At 37.0% G+C, this 18961-nt stretch overlaps 1 protein-coding gene across 2 annotated transcripts in view; it reads right to left on the bottom strand.

Moving 5' to 3' along the window:
* The window catches only part of SLITRK4 (SLIT and NTRK like family member 4), a 120538-nt gene extending 103529 nt beyond the window's left edge, over positions 1–17009 (bottom strand). For both annotated transcript variants that reach the window (XR_004359639.1, XM_032702150.1), the window contains exon 1: positions 16938–17009. The gene's annotated coding sequence lies outside the window, so the exon portion shown is untranslated. The remainder of the gene's footprint in view (positions 1–16937) is intronic.
* Between the last annotated feature and the right edge of the window lie 1952 nt (positions 17010–18961).

The raw sequence follows: 18961 nt of genomic DNA, 5'->3' as shown, positions 1-18961 counted from the left end.
GTACTGTTCTCTGTGACTCAGTTTCCATAGGTATATAAAGGAGATAAATTTCCTTATACCAGAGAACTACTGTGATAAATGCTAAGCAGTATAAACAAAACAGTATATAAATTGAGTTTCATAAATAAAGAGACATATAAATGTTTAACATAGGCAGATAATAGCGGTAATTTCTGCAGGAAACAGTTCTTTGGATGACTGAGATGAGAGAAAGCAAATTCCTGGAAATTAATTAGTTTGAAACAATATCCTACGGAGATCAGTGAAAATTGCACATCCAGATAAATTTAAGAATCTGGAACTAAAGTTTTAACTTTCGAATCACAAGAAATAACAAGATATTTCAGGATAAAAATTAATTTCTCAACATCTTTAATATGTAGGACATTCAAATGCTTTTCAGCATCCATAAACAAGTCACATTTTCCTAATTAACCACAACTACTTCTCCAAATCTTGTAGTTAATGAGCACTAGCCTTTTTATTTCAAACATCGATAAAAGATTAATGTTTTGACAAGCATAAGCCATAGATATGTCAAAATGAAGAATGTGCTGTACTTCGACATTTTTGCTTCATTTCTTGCTGAGCACTTCAGACTTTATGAATAAATAAACTGGAATACTGAGTAACTTGGTCTAGTGAAGTGTTGAGACACACCTATGAATAATCTACTTCTAATAAAACCCACTATTTTAAACTGAACAATTGCCATGCCGTGTTTCATAGTCATGTATGAACAAGATGTAACAACCCAACCATCAACACCAAGTCCACCACTAAACTATGACCCTAAACACCACATCTACACATTTCTTGAACACTTCCAGGGATGGTGATTCTACCTGGGCAGCCTCTTCCAATGCTTGGCCATCCATTCAATGAAGAAATTTTTCCCAATATCACATTTAAACCTCTCCTGAAATATATGATTTATTCATTCGGTATTTAGTATCTCATCTGGAAGAAAGATAAGTGGGTAACACTGTTTCATGTGTTACCCAAAGACTCTTGGAATGTAAAACACATGACCTGTGACCTTACATTCTACTTAACTAATATCTAAAATTTCTCAGAGTCGCTATTATAGCACTGAAGTCCAAGACTGAAGTGTGTCCAACACCTCCCAGTAACTCCCCAGCAACAGTGTCCTTGAATCCCAAGTCTGTCAGGCAGAAGTCCAGTGCTCTAACTTCCTCAGCACCTCCATAATTATGGATCTGCCATGAGGACACCAACCCCTCGCATCTGAAACAATGCCTTAACCAACACATTTTTGTTTGTACATTAAGAAAGAAATTTTCTCCATAATCAAGTTTACTCTCTGCTAAGCCTAACCTGACAGGCTCAATAATGGAAGAGACATCTAAAGGTCATGGTGTGGTTTTCTTGGGCATTAATTTTACTTTTAGAATCAAAAGGACGTTCATCTCTAGAATCTTTGAGCAAACATTGAATATAGCTTTAATCTGCACTTCAATTTTGTAGTGAATAAGACAGATCAAAGACTCTCAGCTGGTTTTTTTTTTTTTTTCCTCGTTTCCTAGATGCCAGTTAATAAATCATGAGAAACTTTAAACTATCTGGGATAACTTCTGTACCTCAAAATGCCCAATTTCTAGAACAAGTCCTAGTTTCTGGTTGAGAGGGGCATGTATGTGTTTGTTTTCTTGAAGTATCTCACAAACTGGCACTGACTGATCTGGAACACCCACAACATTGGCCTCCTCTTGAGTCTCCTGTTAAGCAGAGCCCAAATTAAGACATCAGCCTTTGGAGCTTTTGTACCACTTCAGTCAGAGAGAAACCTCAACTGGCTGAGACTCACAGAGATTTCAGTAGAGCCAGGACGTTCTCTTAGTTACTTGCGGGGGAGGCAAAAAAAGAAAGAGATATCTTGGAATAGAGCCACCTAAGAGAGTGAGTTTTGAAATCCTGTAACAAACATGTTAATGATGTGGTATTCCTGCCAATCAGAGGTATTTTTTTTCTTTGATTTTCTTATTAACATGAAGAGGTTCTCCATGCCTTACACAGCACCAAAGCATTAACTGCCTTGTAAGATTATGATCAGAAGTAGATTTTTGTATCCATGCAGGCACTGAAATTATGTCAAATTTCAGATTTCTTTGCTTAATGCACATTATATATATTTGTTTTATTTATAAAATCTTGTTTTCTAGTTAACTGCTTATGTTAATAGGCACAAAAAAACTACTTTTCATATTTTTGTGGCTGCTGATAAGTTTCTTGTGTGGGTAAGATCCAGGCTGAGAAATCAAAACTGTTGGTAATTTCCAGCAAAAAGTGAAAAAAAAATGCAGATATCTGTGGCCCAGTCCCCTTCAAAGTGTTCTTTAAAAATGTTTTGCACTCCTTAAAATTAGACCTAAATTCTGCAGACACCAAATTTTAGCGTGGGATTCATATCACCTAACTTTAGACTTCTGTGATGTAACCATCTATGTCTGATCTAATTATAGACTCCCTTTATAGATAATGGAAAGAAAAGCCACATTTTTGCAGAATTATTTTAGCAATCCATCTTTAGATAAGATAAAACATCCCTGAAAGTGCCCACTTTTACTCTACCCTCCGTGAGAGGAGCTGGGATGGCTGCCTCAGATGTAGGCACGTGAACAGGGGTATCTAAAATCCAGCACAAACTCTTTTATCCAGGAAATGCTGGTACGAGTTTTGGCTACAGCACAAAAGTAGTTATACACTGAAAGAACACCAGCAGTTAGAACAGTTTGCACAATTACAGCAATAATTCCAGAGTCACAGGCCTTTTTCATTTCAGAGAATCCACAAACCTGCAAATTAGCAATAGGCCACATGCACACACACACATATATATATACACCTATACATATATGCCTATATACATGTATATATGTTAAACCCACATTTGTAAAGCCCTGAAGGTTATACCCACATGTATATATAGGCAGAGATGGGAAGAAAGAGGGTATGTGGTAAAAATTATCCCTCTGTTGGTGACATTTAATGCAAGTTACAGAAGTCATAAACCCCTGTGTCTGTAGTTCTCACTGAAATATATATGTCACACCATCCTTTTTGGAGTGGAAGAAATTGGATGTTTCAGAAAAGCATATGGAACAACAACAAAGGAGCATTTTTAACTTCAGTATGATAGTAGTATAGTATAATTACACTTAATTGTGATGTGAAGGAAGAAAGCCTTAAAAAGAGTGTCACGAAGAACAGTTCATGAGGGAAGCACTAAGTGCTTTTTAGCCTAATTTGACTAGAGACTGAATTTAAAAATGTATTTAAATATCAGCTTTGGTACTGAGCTTTACAGCACCCAAATCTTTTCACAGCTTAAGCCTAAAAAAATTATTTAGAAATTATTAAATTAATTAATTTCCAACAGTGCTTCCCAGTACACTGTGTTCTGCAATGGAAACACAGTCTGTTTAATTTGAAAAGCACTCAAAAAAGAGAGAAAGGGTACTTAGAGCTGAGGAAACCTTCCACACAAGTAAAGTGTCTTCTTTCAAATTATTAGTGAACAAGAAACATGAAATGAAACCTCTTTCGAGCAAACACTGCTATTTCAGGACATTTCATTCAGTTGGATTTCACAAGGAACCATCAACAATTCTGTACAATTATGTGGTAAACACAAATAAACAAGAACTGACATTTTTCTTCCTCTCTTTTGCAATCTCTGCAAATAGGGATTAAAGAATGGGACAATGGTTTAAGAAGGGCTTCTTTTTAAATCTTTGAGTATATGCAAAGAAAGTATTCAGCTCCCTTTTTCTAAAAAGACAGATGAAAATGGGAGGTATAGGCAAGTTTTTAAGGAACATTACTGAATATTCAAAATGTAATTTGTTTAGAAAACTCAGGCTTGTGTCCCAGACAAAATCTCTTCTCTACCAGATTTGGTATTACTTGAATTCTTATTCTGAAAAAATCACTGAAATACAGGTATTTTTTGCTAGAAAGGTTCTCTCATCTCAGAATGGGTGGTGGAATGGGATTTATAGACTACCTAGTCCTTGTTCCTACTTTTTGCAAGAGAAGGAGCCGTTTGTCCCTATTAACTGCTGACCAAAGTGCCAAAAAGGGAGAGACAGGAGGAAGAAACAAGGTTTCCTCAGTTCACACCCACCTTTCTGAAAGAAAAACACATAAACCCAGCCTTTAAACAACTGGAAATCTGAGTCAAAAGAAAAGCCTCTGGATACCAGGATCAGCACAGATGATGTGGTAGATGTTTTGAGGTTCAGAACAGTACAAGGTCCTCCATCATTTGTACCTGCACATTATTGACCTATTGGAACCTGAGTTCAAGGCTTAGGAATTATGCATTTGTCCCACAGAAATAACTTTCTCCAGCAAATCATTGCCTTTCAGTTTTGTGCAGATCAAACACCATGTCAGCTGCACAAACTGCTTTTTAACCCATCAGATGTTTATTTATTTTTTTGTATATCAATACATGTATTACTAATATATAATTACTGTTGGCTGAAGACTTTATCATATAAGCTTTAGAGGGTACAAGGTATCTAAACTGTGTCTTTTAATTAAAAGCATCTTACATGATAATCATTTAATCTATTCTGAGCTCCCTGAGACAGTAGTCAGATTTACCCAATCTATATAACTGTCATGTGTTTAATTAACTAATGGTTAATAGGGATTTCTAAAACAGATTAAATCAATAGCATTAAGCAAAAAGACAGATTTCTAATGAGACTCATTGATTTGGTGGCTGATTTTTAATGATTCCAGAATGAGCAAGCAATGCCCTGTAGAAGAGAATTACAACATCTCAACACAGCTTTATTACCTTGTTTGAGGAGTGCTGTATGCTGCTTTCGGAAAGGAATAACTCATTTGCAGAAATGCCCCATTGTTTTAATTCCACATGTGACAATTAAGGATATAATTAATGTGTAGATCCAGAAAAATACCAGTAAGGCTGCTCTTTTGGTTAAGGTTTCAAGCAGGATGTAACTGTCCTGCAATCCTGAGCATGTCAATACCGAAGACCAGGGAACCTGCACCATGAATTCCTTAGCAACCATATTTCCTGGCAGAAGAAAGTCTGCCCAGGGAACAGCAAAACGAGGTACCTAACACTGGAAAGGCCAGGGGCAATGCCAACCACGGGACAAACCTGCTCCTTCGGACACACAGCAGCAATTTCTAGAAAATCAACTTGCAATTGCAAAAGCAGCCCCACCTCTTTGTGACTCCATTCTCCACCTAATACTGATTCTTATAGTCAAACCTAATATATCTCAAGCTCAATTTCCTGCTTAATATTCATTCTCAAATTTATGCTTTTTTTCCCAACCCAAACAAATTTTCATTCCACGTTGTTTTCACCTTTTGCTATACAGTTCACAAGTGATGTTGTACACAGACTTCTCCTCTCTACTGTATTCAGCCTTCTATTTTCCAAGAAGCCAGGCTTACTCATATTATTTTAAATCAGAAAAAGCCATTGAAAATCTTGTAATTTATTGATTTCTTTTCCTTTCACCTTGATCCTCCTTGTCAGATCACATTATTTAGTTTCAAAATACTTTCTAACATTCCTTCTCAGAATACCTCCCCTAAACACAACTTTTTTCCAGCTACACCTGTCAAAATTCCTTTGTTTTACAATGACATAATGTCTCCTTTATAAGGTAAATAGAAAAGTTAAACTCACTATAAGAATTTTTAAATTAAGTTGAATTGAATTATCTTTTTAACAACACTAAAATATATATATATACTATTGCTCTATGATTCAATATCTCTCCAACATTTTCCAAAAAAATTTTTTCCAACGAAATTCTTTAAGCAGGATTCAAGATATTTTTCCCAGATAAGGATTAGACAGTCAAGACTTTTTTTTGGTTTTTTTTTTTTTTTTAATTCATATCTAAGCTTTAGAACCATTGAGAAGGTAAAAAACTGAATACACCTTGGTCTCCCTGTTCCAGCTTCTCATGTGACCCTGTGAGTAGATCTGAAAAATGAGCCATTTTTCCTCTTATTATGTAGGGAAGGAAGAGAGGAAAAATAGTTTCAAAATGCTGACATTTGAAAAGTGTTGACCAAATTCAACTTGAAAATGCTTGACCTCAAGACTCCAACAGCCAGCAGCACAAAAAGCAGGGAAATGCTGCATTTGATAAGTTGCTCTTGTACTTGGGCTGAAACACAAAAGATCTACAGCAGCTGAGGTTATTAGACACGCAGTAAAAATTCAAAGTCCAGCACAAGCAGTTGCACTCTGAGTTTTTAAATGTCCCACTGCTATTTCAAGCAGTTACTACAATTTCCAGTCCCCTTTCTGGAGCAGGACCGTACACTGCTGCAGAATTACCTCAGCAACAGTGCACGAGGTGTGGATTGAAATGATCTCTACACCTTGCAGCGAAAACCACTGCTGTGAACTTCTGTGAGTGGTTTCTAAACACCAATACAGCCTGACCTAGGGCAAGTCTAAACATTGGCAAACCTAGAATATCATTTTAGGACCTCGATAAAATACTTTAAAAGCCCTTTCAGGTCACACCGTGGGTTGTTACCGCAAAAACGTTTTTCATCTACAAAGAGCTCCTGTATCAAAAAGGAACAAAGGTAATGGTGAAAATAGAAGCAGCAAAACCTGGGAAATATAAATACATCCATTGGCAAATGGATCAGCTTTTGTTGGCTAATCAAACCACTGTCAGCTTCCACATGAGTGTCGTCAAGGACAAGCCCATTTGGCCGGGACGCTCAAAACATCTCCAAGGACAGTCCTGTTCCATTCCATCTGCACTCACTTGCCCTTCAACAAACCTTCAGTGTCCCTGGTTTAAATATTTCATATAATGCAGTAGTTTTCCTGGAAAGATTAGATTTATTTTTTTAATCCCAAGGTCTAATGTTAACCAGTCATGATTTCAAACAGTTGGTGAGATAATACATGTTCTTTTCTATCCTTAATTCTCTCATTTCTCTGTTATGTCTTGCTATAACAAACAACAATTACCATGTTTTACTTTTATCTGATTTTATGATAAAAGAAGATATATTGTACCATTTTTCATGGTGTGTGTCTTCAGGAGGAAAAGATCTTACTTTGGGATGTACACTTTTACTGAGATTAATTCCCACAATTAATCTCAATGAATTATATGTTTAATTAGATGCCTATTAATTTTTTATGCCTACAATGAATCACAGAGCTAACTTGAGGAAACCAGAAATGCACTGCATTAAAATAAGCAGTCGTTTAAGTTGATATTGTGCATAAATATCAGCAATGAAACAGATGCATGTTTTAAGGCAGGCAATAATGTTCCCTGAAGATATACATTAAGAAATGCTCATCTAAAGGTATTTTCCACTCCAAGCCCTGTAAAATAGGTTTTTATTGTTGTCACTGTTGGTCCTCCTGAAGACTGAATGATTGAAGGAATGTGTTTAACTGTTGTGCAATTCTGCTTCATTGCCTCAGAGACACAGAGATTAGCACACGAACTGTGGATATATTTAAAAGAGCTGCTGGATGAGATGCCTGCTGCAGGATTTGAAGGGTAGAGGGTGAAATAGAAAACAAAAACACTGATCAGGTACCAAATTTGATGCATTCTGTGGATTTTGGGGGGAGATGGGGAAGGATGCATGAGAAAACACTTGGGAGGTTAAACTATAAATTTACTCATTTCCAGAAAGTATTTGTGAATGCAGAGCTCACAATGTGTTGAGGACATAAAAATGCCCTTTTCTCCCAAAAAAATCCTTTTCCCTCCATATGTCTCCGTGTTTGAGCCTGTGCCCAATCTCACAGCTCAACCTTCCCACTGCAAATACCTGTGGGATACAGGTCTCTCAGGACACTGCCTGGATCTTCTCTAAGTATTTAAAATTTGCAGGCTTTTTTATCAGTCTCAGACATTCTTTCTCAGTGTCCTTGTATTGCTTAGTCCTCCATTAAGGACCTGCACTGCTTACCCAGTGCATTTTTGGACAGAGAATAAAGTCCAGTTTCTAATAGAAATTATTGATATTGCCTGAAAGTGTAAAATTTCTGCACAAATTAATAAATTGCAAAGTTTCAAGAGATAGAGTTAAATTTCCTCCATCACGTAGTCTCATTTTTTGAGTTGATTTTCAAGAACCAGTGTATTAATTAACTGTAATTTGGAAGGACACAGGACATATGCTACTCTTTAACTGACTTCCTGAGAGCCCAAAGGTAGCATGAACCTCAGCTGCAACTTTCAGAAAATAGGAAATGGTGCTCAAATTTCATAAAGTGACATTATTTTGAACTCTAACCATAGTTGTTTCTTTTTTTCCTCCACTGATACATACTTAATCATATATACAACTGATATTTAAAGAGAAGATAGCAAAATCACTATCTGCCTAGGAACACTTGCAATCACTTTTAATACCTGTTCACTTTTTAAATGAGCTTACAGTTTTAATTAATTTTCAAAAGGTGGCTCAACCATCATAGTAGATGAATCATTACTTCTGAATTAACATGAGAATAGTTTTTGGAATGTATTTGCTTTTTTTTTTTTTCTTTGGTAGCAATATTCTGCAGCAGTGAAGGTTTTTTTGGCAGTGTAATCTGCAGTGGAAAAATAGATATTGATTTGCACTGGTATTTTGTTTTCTTAAATTTCTTCTTGGTGTTTGTAATGCAGAAACGAGAGGTAACCAAATTTTCTGCTGTTTAAACTAACCTTGATGCTGCCTTTGCTCCATGCAAACTTGAAGCAGCAGCTTTGGCAATGGGATTTCAACATCAGAACTGCAAAGAATGAGACTATTTCTCATCTGCAGGCCTCAAGGGCCTTGTTAAAAGCAAGGTTCCAACACCTTCAGTTTGGATATCTCTTGGTTTCAGTTTGGTTATTTCATTTTACGCGGTTATTTATTTATTATTACTTTTACTTAGGCGAGAATGGCAAAATCCCCAGAAAGTCTTTCTTGGAAGAGTGTGCCAGTAGCTAAGTAAATGAATGCTCCAAACAAAACCCATTTCAAAGGTCTGGTCAATAAGCTGCGTGTGGCACTCTGAGCCAAATCAAAGAGTACACAGTAAAAATTTTGATGAGAAAGTTTTCATTGCAACTGGCTTTAATGGAAAATACGAGTTTCAACTCTTTTTTTTTTTTTTTCTCATGACTGGTGAGTGCTTTTTGTCACATAAGTGTGCTTTAGAAAAAAGGTAATTTTTACTGCAGATTGACTGTTTTAAGCTCCTGACCTTTCCCATTTTCCCCCTTTGAATTCCCCACTCATGCCAAACAAGCAATTTAAGCATCTCTAATGTGCTGTATGGGAATGCAGTTCAGATGCCTTCATCCTCTCCCCTGTCCCATGTTTCACATCTTCACTGAAGATCACAGCCAGGGCAAAAAACACAAGACAGGTGAGCAAGAGAAGCCAGGGCACTTCTTGAACACACTGACACCTTCAACTACAGAGAAGGCACCAGCCTGACAAATCTTGGAGACACCTGAATCAATATGTTACAATTCAGACTCATGGATTTCAGGTGACAGTTTTCTTTCTTTTTTTTTCCTTTTTTTAACTTTATCATGCTAAGGTTGAAATTTTCTGCAAAACTATCCCATTTATCAGACTGGTTTTAATAGTAAGACACTTGTATTTCAGGCCAGGAAAGCAAAGCTCTTGATACCATACATTAAAAAATAATGCCATGTGTCTGACTACTTTGGCAATGGTCTGAGCACACCAGCTGCTTGCCTCTCCCACTGCAGATAGAGCTAAACACATTTCTGCTAGAGGGAAGAGAACTAAGTTTAGCTCTACTAATTGTATTTTAGTCACAAGAATATAGTCATACACCCCACTTGGAAGGTTTCAACATCTTTATCATAGCACAAATCTTTCCCTTGGAGAAAGGGGAAAAAAATGTAAAATACTGCCTCTAATTTCTGCTCACTCCAAGAAAAAAAGACCTATAGACTTGTACTACCACTTTGAATTTATGATTTAGATTTAATTACTCTTGCAGAAAACAGAGCCTATGCGTCATGATTTAAGGAACAGAAGTCCTTACTTTAGTTTCTCCATCATAACCCTAACAGTTTAATTAATCTCAAGAAGGTGTATTTCTGCTGTGGTTCGCGGCACTTGTCATCAGACTGGGAGCCACAACTACTTTCTTCATTTTCATAAATTATTACAACTTTTTATTTGATTTTCATTCATCTTGTGTATTAGAAATACGAGCTGATAGCATATTGAGTTAAATCCAAATAAACTAGGTTTACACTAAATATTTCAGATTTTCTGTCCTGCCAGTTTCCAGATGATGAGCTCATAATACATTTGTAGATGTTCTTAATTCTTGCACTACCTATTCTTTGCTAAACCTGAAGCCAAAGAAACCACGGTAAATAATTCAATATTAGAATTTCTATGGAGAAAAGGCAAAATTATTTCTTCTTCCTGCTTTTTAAAAGGATCTGTAGGTGCAAAGAGATCTTCTACACACTGCATGAAATTCTACTCAGACCACTACATTACTGGACTAGGAAGAATACTAGACCAGTTCTGACTAACAAAGGTGTTTCTCAAGAGTACTGTCTTGTTCTGTCAAGAACATGCATGTTAATATTTTGGTGTGAAATTAACCCCCTTTGACCCATTCCTAAAACTGAAAGTAAAGAAAGAGAAGAAAAGCAATAAAAAAACCCCCAAACCAAAAACAAATAAACAAAAACAAACAAACAAACAAAAAAACAAACAAAAAAACAAACAAAAAAACCCCAAACAAACAAACAAAAAAACCCAAGTCTGACTGGAATGCAAGCTTTGCTCTAATATTATTTACAGGATCCATGAAGTGTACTGATTAGGACAATATTTTTCCTCCTACATGGAAGAAAGGATGCCAGAAGTACAATAAGCATAAGAAACAGCTTGGCAGAATGGTTGGCATTTCGAGAGTACTTGTGGGGGAGAGGATCTGATAGCTGGATTACAGCAAATAAAGTGAGTTTCCAGCTAATTAGTGTAGCATTGTCATGGTTTAACCCCAGCAGAACACCACGCACTGAGCACTCCCTCCCTCGGCCTCCACTCCCCGTGGGGAGGGGAATGGGAAAGAAAAGCTAAACCAGTGAGTTGGGATAAGATCAATTTAATAACTGAAACAAACCAAAATATACTAACACTACTAATAATACTAATAAAAGGAAGAGAGAGGAATAAAACCCATGAGAAAGAAGTGATGCAAGATACAGCAGCTCAACACCCACCGACCAAAGCTCAGTTCGTATCCGAGTAATGATCTGAGCCCCCTCAGCCAACTCCCCCCAGTTTATATTCTGGGCATGATGTTCCATGGCATGGAACATCCCTTTGGACAGGCTGGGTCAGCTCTCCTGCCCATGCCCCTTCCTGGTTTCTGGTGCACCTGCTCCCTGCCAGAGCATGGGAACCTCAAAAGTCCTTGACTGAGAGCCAGCACTGCTTAGCAGCAACTAAACATCAGTGTGTTATCAATTTATTCTCATACTAAATCCAAATCACAGCACTGTGCCAGACAGTAAGAAGAAAATTAACTCTATTCCATGTAAAATCAGGACAACCATCAATTGGTAATAAAATCCAACCAATTTTTGTCCTCTTATATGTTATGTTAGAAGTATATAATACTTCACACCGTTGAATTCACTGGAAATTCTAGTCTTCTAATAAGCACTTATAATTTGGAAATCAAATTTATTTTTAAAGGGAATATGAATCCTTATTTTAAAATTCATGGAGAGAGGAAATAAGTCAGAATTCAGTCTCAACACCCAACCAATGGAAATAGCTCAGTTCTTCAGACCTTCCTCTATAGAGTATACACAAACAACATGAATCTCAACATTTTCTCAAAATGTTCATATTAAGAGCTTCCTCTTGTGCTCCTACTCTAGGACACTCTATTCACTGTTAGAAGCAAAGCTCTTATGGTTTCTTCAAAAACTAAGTAAAATCATCTTTTTCCTTCTAAGTCTATTAATTAATTCCTTCCCTCACCATCATGAGTGCTTCCTTTGCATTCACTCATCAAATCAAGTTCAGATCCAACAAACAGGAGCTTTGACTTCATCATAGCCAAGATTTTGGTCTCAAGGAATATTAAGAATGTCAATGCTAAATGTTGTCACCTATGCCTTTTTCCAAAAGATATTCCAGTAAAACAGCAGAATGACTTTAATTCTATGCAGAGGAACGCAAAAATCTCACCATACGGAGACTAACTCAAATGTAGCTGCCACTTTAATAGTTCTTTTCATACAAAGATGTCAAAAGAAGGAAATTGTCTGCAAACTTATCACTGGTATGTGAATGTATTGAATTATATTTTTATAAGACAAGTCTGCTAAATCTTAGATCTGGAGCATTATATAGCAAAGAAGGAGGATTCTGCAATATATACACACTAGAATAGCAAAGGTGGAGCTATAGAATAGAAACTTTAACCCAACTGGGAGCAAAAAGACATGTTAAATTTAAATTAAGATCAAGTGGAGGACTGGGAATCAACCAGTATTTGATTTAGCTGGAAGGAAGCAAGGTTTTTTAAGAGCATTTAATAAAATCCAAATAAAATCAGACTTCTGAGGTGTGGAGAGAAAAACAGATTATAGTGACATGGATAGAGAGCTCTGGTTTACTACCAAATTGCATAAGCAATAAGCCTATTCATTTAAAAAGTCACATAATTTTACTCTTGCTGTTCTTAAGGACAATATTCTTCAGTTCCTGCTTTACATATACTTCAAGGTAAGAACAAAACTTCCTCATTTCATAGGTATGATTCCACTGAATGCAGTTGAATGCACAAACAATGCTAATAAGATCTATTCCCATAAAGTCTCAGACACCAATTGCAGTTGCATATGCCAGGGCCTAGAGGACTTGCATCTCCAGGAGGCCAGGGAGGATGTCCACTCTATTCACTTGAAACACAGAAAAAAATAACATGCTAACATTTTAGATGACTGTCCCACAAATCCTCCTTATTTATTTCTAAATAACAGGCCAATTGTTTGTGGCAATACAGTTTTTACCAAGAAACAATAAGAAAAAAAATTTTTCCTGGTGGAGGTCAGCTGCACTCAGAAAGATGCATGATAAGACATAGTCAGACTGTTTTTTAGACTGATTAACATCCCTGAACCCCAGGATTCTCAATCTTTACTGTGTCTGTGATCACAAGAAGCTACTGATGGCAAGACATTAGATATAAGTGCTTTTCTTTGTGATAGAACATGATAAAGTAGTACATAAAGTCCAGCTTTTGCACCAAACCTGTTGCTTGTTCTATCTTCATTTGTAGATGAATAAGACACATCTGAAATTCCTATTCATGAAGAGTTACATTTGCAACAATTTGCAGATCATAGATGAACAAAGACAAAACTGTACTCTATGTAAGTCACTAAATATCCATATAAGTTACCCTTAAACATAAAAAAAATAACCATCATATTCCCTGTGCAGTGAAACTCTCCAGAAATATAGTTAGGATAAAAAACCCAAACAATTGATGTCTAACTTTAAGTGGATTTTCTCCAAAAAATCACATAGGTTTCACTATGAAATGTAAAAAAATTGTTTGGAAAACATACCAAATTCTTTGCCCTATCAATGTTTCTTTTAAGGATGCATATGTCTGGAATCTTGATTTAATTAACATGGCGTATATCTGATTATATTAAATCACGAATGATTAAACCCCAAACATCAGTCATAAATTTTTGTTAACTTTATCTGTTTACATTACATCAGAAGTTCTGCTCTGCTGGAGTCTCAGTGGACTCTCAAAGGCAGGAGCTGGCTGGCTGCCCATCTCCCCACATAGATCCAGGACATGCCAGGCCCTGCAGCTAAAAAGAGTTTCATCAAAGGGAAGGGATTGGTTCCGTCCAAGGAATAACAGTATGACTTCATTAGGGGCAACATTTCATTGCAAAGCCCCCCTCCTGCATAGATTAAATTTGATACTTGTGCATACATAAGTACTTGCTCATATATGTTTCCCCCAGAAGAGTTTGAAATGCTGAAGATCGTGTTGACGTCCAATATCAATGCTTGCCTGAAAGTCCAAGTTCATAATCAATTAAAAAAAAATCAGGCCACTCCAGTAAGGGATGGTTTAAACCACAGCCAGACCAGTGGCACCTCTGCCACTCAGGTGTGATGCTACTCACACACAACATTTTTGCCTCCGCTCACTGCTGCTTTTCAATACAGCTCAGCACAGATGCCTTACACCACAAATAATTTCAACCTTCCTGAATGCAAATAGGACACAGCACAGAAATCTCATTTTAGGACATATTTAAGTAATTCAGAAGCATAAAATGTACAACAGGAAAAAAGAAAGCGATTTTATCTTTTCACATGTGGATGTATCGTGGTATATGGTAGAGGAAAGCAAAACACTTTTTCTTTGCAGAAATAAATGCATCCAAAAGCAAAAGTATCTTTTCTCAATCTGCATAATATTCTATTAAACACAATGATTTTAGCAGCTGCAGTAAAATCATTATAAGGCTATCTTAGTTCAAATCAGGTATATTTTGATTAACATGTTACAAGTTATTTGATTTCACATTTCCTTTTTTCCACCGCCACGATGTTTATTTTTCTTTCACTCTTGTTATAACAAAACACCTGACACTTGCACAATGATAGACTAGATACCATACTACAAAAGAGGAAACATCACTTTCAGCCTTACCAAACACTGCCACAAGACCTGGTTTAGCATTTATCTAAGTAGCTTACAGCACTGTTGGTCCAGAAATAGAAAACAGGAGGATACCCAGCAAAATTACTTGCACAGCTAAGATAAAAATTCAGCTTTGCCTCATGAAAATTCCACCGAGGGTAGGAAATGCTACTACAGCAATCTATACAAGGAGAAAAATGAGAACACAGGAAAAAGATAATTTCTGCAAAAGAGGTGTAGATTGTAACGCTGTGACGCTTCTGATTGCCAGGATGAACCAGCTGAAAGTGGTGGTTGTGATGCTATACAGGACTGGAGGGTGGTATCATAAATACACACACACCCAGGGCAGCAAAAGGAACAGTATCCTGTTTGGAGATCTATGTATTACACCCACACACACAAAGCCAAAAAACTTTAGAGAGGCTTTTTCAGTTTGACAGACAGTTTAGAAAACGGTACAGTCTTGAGCTCTAATATTTCATGCACAAGGCTTCGCATAGGGACAGCAAACAACTGTACAAGGGGCCTGAGTCAGCAGAAACATCCTGCTGATTTCTCAGCATTTCAACGATACAGATTCACTGTGTCAAAGTCTGGTCCCATTTATGAGGATATAAATATAGAGCAAGTCTGCTTTGGAAGAGGTGGTGACAGTTTATGAGCTTTATTTAGGAAGGTTCCTTGCGAATTATTCTAAAATCATTGTATAAATAAGGCATTTCTCATTTCTCTGTTTAGTATATTAATAGAAGAGGATTTCCTGAATGGTAAAAAAGTGCTGTCTGTAGGGCTCAGACAACTATAGCAAACTCTCATACACAACAGCAGAACTGTTAAAGTGTGACATTTTTACGCATTACAAATTTGGTTTATTTCTGGCTCTAAAAGATATCACTGCATTTGCCCAGGATGTATATGGAAAAGACATATTTTTTCAGTTCCTGTACGCTAAACCATGTTGCAGTCACAAAGAACAGAATTCAGACTTGGTCTAGTGGAAGGTGATCTTTAAGGTCCCTTCCAACCCCAACCCCCCTGTGATTCTATAACTCTGGTAACACAGAGCTCAAACACCTCTCTTGCTGGGAGTTTCACTTCTCTCACACCAGAATAAAACCAAGCAAGTTTCCACTTTGGAAATGCACCACCACAGCCTGGTAGAGCTTCTATGGAAAAATTGATATAAAAATCTTCAGATTTGTTCCTGGCTCTTCATCTGACTTTCGCTACACTTACTAGCCATGAAGGTAAGGCTGCTCATACTCTTGGTACTTCAGACAACTGAATTAAAGACAACACTATTTTATAGTTCTCAGCACAATTACTGGATTTACAACTTGCAAATGAGCTAGGATAGTCAGCAGTTAGCAGAGTGTAATTACTGTGTGAATGGCTTTCTCTTGTCTTATGGTCCAGCAGTGGCCACAGGCCATGGACTGAATAACCTTTCTTTAGAAATTATATGAATTTCAAATCATCCATGTGATCCATCTCCCACATGTGCAAACACCCCCACACTGTCTGTCTTTATTTTTTCCTTGAAAATAAAATGTCAATAAGATATTTTTAGCTATTGCTTTTTTATGTTAATGGCAGAATGGTACTAACAGATATCTCAACGTTTCCTATGAGATACACGTGGCTTCAGTAAACATGCACCACTGGGCACCAGCCAGAATCTGACAACCTTTTTCATTCCTTGAATACCATTTCATTTCACAACCAACCCACTGGAGACATTCAGTTTTTCATTTTGGAATACTGAAATCCAGCCCTTTTGAGACAGTTAAGACTTGGTTTTTTATTAGAAAGTTTTCTGCTCCAGTCTTCTTTTGAGAAAGAGAAACTGCTGTTGGTTTCAGTCAATTAGAGACTGCAAAACTGGGTCACAGATTTGCCTGGATGACTTGTGAGAACCTACCAATATATATCCAAAGTTTACATTGCTTAAGGAAGGGTCATCCATTCATAAACTATGGCCCCCTACTATCCACACCTCATTAGTCCAACTCTACTCTGAAAACACAAAGGAGTGCTCTTCTTTGAACAAAGTTCTTTTGCTGGGAGCTCATATTTTTAGCAAACAAGTTGCTACTATTATATTTGCTTTTTGTTTTCTTTTTTTTTTTTAAAAAAGACTCTAGGTTTTGAAATATGGAGTTCCTTTAAAATGTCATCAGCTTACCTATCCAACTGAATCCAGAGGCTATTCTCCTCCATGAGAAGTCAAGAAAGATCAACTGTCTCTGAAGACTCTAGAGGCAAGACCTGTGGAATTAAGTCAGTTCTCAAGTGCAGCAATATGTAACATAATCAAGTGTATTGCTTGTTCTCAGGGCTTGCCTCTGTACAACTGCAGGACTCTGAGTATTGCTTGGAACTTTACAATTTTTCTTAACCTTGGGCAGTCCCAAACATCAAATCATCACAGCTCCCAGTGTTACAACACTGTAATTCCATCATGCAAGATTCAGCACTTCAAATATCACAAGAAAAGAAGTTATTTATATTTTTCTTCTGATTTTCAAGACAGAGGAGAGAACAGTCCTCAGCTTGATCCCCTAGGAGGATTCCAGCCCTCCGAAGCTCCCCCGTGCTCCTCATGTTTGCCTTTATGACTTGAATCCCTTTAATCAACGGGCATGTGTTTGCTTTAGGGGAAGCACCATGGAAGCCTGTTCCCCATGTGCAATAGGTCTGCCTGCTGATAATAAAGCTCAAGGTGTGCATATATCCCTGTACCAGCCACCTGTAGGGCTGGGCACAGCGCTCTAGGCAAAAGTAGAGCAGATGGTACTGCACTGGATTACCTTTCTGGGGCTTCTAGAACGAGCTGTACGACCACAGAGTAACCATCCTTGTGTTTCTTACACCTCCTTGGAGTTTAACCTGGATGGCTGAGGTGGGATTCGTTGCATCAGCCACACACAGGCTGTTTGAAGCAAGAACAGCTCCTAAAAGGCTTCTAATCAATGTATACCTCGTGTCTAATTTACACTGGCACAGACAGCCCTCTAAAGTTTGGCTCCTGTAAGTGAGCTACCCAGGAGAACTATTTTCTCGTGCAAAATAATAGACTTCAAAGCAGATGTTAGACAAAAATAACTAATTCTGCAAAAATTCCGTTTTAAAAGTATGACAAATGAACAATATCTCGGGCTAATTACGTTTTCCTCCTTCTTTCATGATATTGTCCATATTACATCTAATTGAAAATAAGTGGTTTGATCATTTCTGAGCCATGCTGCTCAAAGTCATATTGATTATCAATAATATTAAGGTTCATTTATTATAATATTATTTCTAGCTTAGCTTCCAAAATTGGAAGGCATTGTTACTCTTCTGTGTGCATCTCAGCTGTTTAAAATTAGATGAGCTTGTTACTTTCATGAATGAGAGTTTTCCATTTCTACTTTCCTTTTTCAGCATTTCCCTTTTAACCTTACCTATTCAAATATTTATTTCTATTTCACCATGATCATCTCTCAGCTCAAAATATATTAATTTCACAAAAGCATGCAGTAAAACAGTTCAATGTTATGCTAAGTCATCCAAGGTAGCTTAATAGAATTGCTAATGTGGCTATTCTACAATAAAAGACTGTTTGTTTCAAGTACAAAGGCTAAATATCAATGGTGCTGCGACTTTAAAGAAGTTTGATGATAGAGACAGGTAGCTTGTATGGCCTTACAAGCAACTCAGACATTTCAGGTGACATTATTTGATTTTTCTTTTTTCTCCAGCTTTTCTTACAATAAAGGTTTTGTCCTGCTAGTAACAGATATCTTGCATTGGATGCAGCTTATAAGGAGTCATCAAAACTACTACATTTAATTGTTTGATTTTTTTCCTAAGAAAAAGTGCAGTAAGGAACAAGAAGTTTTAATTTAATGCCTGCGTATTGTCTACTAACTTTACAAGAGAACAGGCTGTGACATACATCAGTGTGCAGTATTAGGAAAATGCACCACCATCAATAAAGGATGCATATATCACTGGGAACAAGATAAATCTGTTCACTTGCAGAACAAGACATTTCTTCTGGTCTGTCATTTCCCAAAAATCATAGGTTTCTTTCTCCTAATGACTCTCCCACAAGATAATTATGCCCTTACCTCTGACATGGTTAATTTTTTTGCATCTCTAATACGTTCAAGCTGTCGAGCTCCTCACTGCCTCTTCCTTACAAGGTCATGGATATGGGGCAGG

Source organism: Chiroxiphia lanceolata, chromosome 14 (genome assembly GCF_009829145.1).
Source record: "Chiroxiphia lanceolata isolate bChiLan1 chromosome 14, bChiLan1.pri, whole genome shotgun sequence".
Taxonomy (NCBI): domain Eukaryota; kingdom Metazoa; phylum Chordata; class Aves; order Passeriformes; family Pipridae; genus Chiroxiphia; species Chiroxiphia lanceolata.
This window is presented reverse-complemented; position numbering and strand designations above follow the sequence as displayed.